Here is a 2500-nt window from a genome sequence, read left to right as displayed (position 1 = left end):
TATTACGAACATGATAGAATTGTCCAGGGAGATCTAAATGTAAAGGATGAAAAATCTTATGCAACATGCATAAAGAACTAATTGAACGACGGTGCCAGAGATTAATATCTAGATCAGGAATAAGAAATTTAATAGACCGTAAGTTTCTGTCCAACAAATTAAGATGAGAATCAGCAGCTGAGGACCAGACGGGAGAACAATACTCAAAACAAGGTAGAATAAAAGAATTAAAACACTTCTTCAGAATAGATTGATCACCGAAAATCTTAAAGGTCTTTCTCAATATGCCAATTTTTTGTGCAATTGAAGAAGACACAGACCTTATATGTTTCTCAAAAGTAAATTTGCTGTCGAGAATCACACCTAAAATTTTGAAAGAGTCATACAAATTTAAAGAAACATTATCAATACTGAGATATGGATGTTGAGGAGCCACCGTCCTTGACCTACTTACAATCATACTTTGAGTTTTGTTAGGATTCAACTTCATACCCCCTAATTTGCACCATGCACTAATTTTAGCCAAATCTCTATTAAGGGATTCACCAACCCCAGATCTACATTCAGGGGATGGAATTGATGCAAAGAGAGTAGCATCATCTGCATATGCAACAAGCTTGTTTTCTAGGCGAAACCACATATCATGTGTATATAGTATGAAAAGTAATGGGCCAAGAACACTACCCTGTGGAACACCGGATATTACATTCCTATACTCACTATGGTTCCCGTCAACAACAACTCTTTGAGATCTATTACTTAAAAAATCAATTATAATGCTAAGAAACGACCCACCCACTCCCAACTGTTTCAGTTTGAAAACAAGGGCCTCATGATTAACACGGTCAAGGGCAGCACTAAAATCAAGGCCAATCATATGAACTTCCTGGCCACAATCAAGGGATTTCTGTATAGCATTGGAGATTGTAAGAAGGGCATCACATGCTCCAAGGCCTTTGCGAAAACCAAATTGCAAACTAGGGAGTAGATGATTACCTTCAGCAAACCTATTAAGACGTTTTGCCAGAAGACGTTCAAAAACTTTAGATAATATGGGAGTTATGGAAATTGGGCGGTAATCAGTGGGACATGAGCTACCGCAAACACATTTACATAGAGGAGTAACATTACCAATTCTCCAACAAGTGCTAAAAACTCCTCTTCTTGCTAACTTGCGCAAAATAACAGATAACTTTGGAGCTAAGAAATCTGTTGTCTTTATAAAAAACAAAGGAAAAATACCATTTGGGTCTACACCTCCATATGCATCAAGGTCCATCAACAGAGCTTTAATCTCACGAGATAGAAAAGCTAAACTAGTTAGTTTAGCCTCAGGAAAACGGGAATGAGGGAGTTCAAGTTTTTCCTTACTCTGTTTACTGTCAAAAACATCAGCAAAAAGGGTAGCCTTTTCCTTTGGACAATGAGTGACTGAGCCATCTGGTTTAAGTAAAGGAGGAACTGTTGCATCTACACAAAAGAGTGCAGATTTAAGGGTAGACCACCATTTATGTTCCTCAGTTGTACCAGAAATGGTTTCTCTTATGCTTAAATTGTACTCCTTTTTAGTTGAGGCATAAACTCTCTGAGCAAAAGCTCGAAGCTGAGTATAGTTGTTCCAGGTCAAATCTGATCTGTTACCCTTCCAAAGGTGATAGGCCTCCTGCTTCTCCAAATAAGCACGTCTACAATCATCATTGAACCACGGTTTGTCCTTCACTCGGTACCTTAGCACACGAGAAGGGATACGCCTATCAATTATGTTGACTAGATTCTCATTCAAAGGGACAACAGGATCTACACTATTATATAATTGTGACCAATTCAAGCACAAAAGATCATGGAAAATCCCATTCCAGTCTGCTTGGGATTTCATATAAATTTTACAAGAATATGATATATCAGGGACAGGCTGCTCAGTCTTCACTACTAATGAAATCAAGGCATGATCAGATGTCCCGACTGGGGAACCAATCTCAGTAGTTATAACGCTAGGGGAGTCAGTGTATACGAGGTCCAAGCAATTACCAGACCCTTGAGTAGCTTTATTTATGATTTGCTCACAGCCTGATTCAGTGGCAAAGTCTAAAGCTCTTAAGCCATGGCGATCGGTAGGAGAGATAGAACTTACCCACTCCCTATGGTGAGCATTAAAATCACCAACAAAGACAAAAGAAGCCTTTCTATCATCTTCTTGTATCTTAGCCATAATGGTAAGAAGACAGTCGAAGATAGAATCATCCATGTCTGGATTCCGGTAGATCGAACACAAATAAAAGTTGTTATGCCTGCCACAAACTTTTATTACCTGAATCTCATGCCATCCACATTGATAGCAGGACTTATGAGAAGCAGGGTACTCAGTCCTAATATACACCGCCATTCCCCTGGCCCTAGGGATGGCATCACGCTTCAACATTATTGGCTTCTTAAAACCAGTTATAAGTACCTCAGATGAGTGCCTCATATTAGAAACGAAAGTTTCTGAGCACAAAAGAAT

This window comes from Palaemon carinicauda, chromosome 23, assembly GCF_036898095.1.
Source record: "Palaemon carinicauda isolate YSFRI2023 chromosome 23, ASM3689809v2, whole genome shotgun sequence".
Taxonomy (NCBI): Eukaryota; Metazoa; Arthropoda; class Malacostraca; order Decapoda; family Palaemonidae; genus Palaemon; species Palaemon carinicauda.
Note: the sequence above shows the minus strand (reverse complement) of the source record.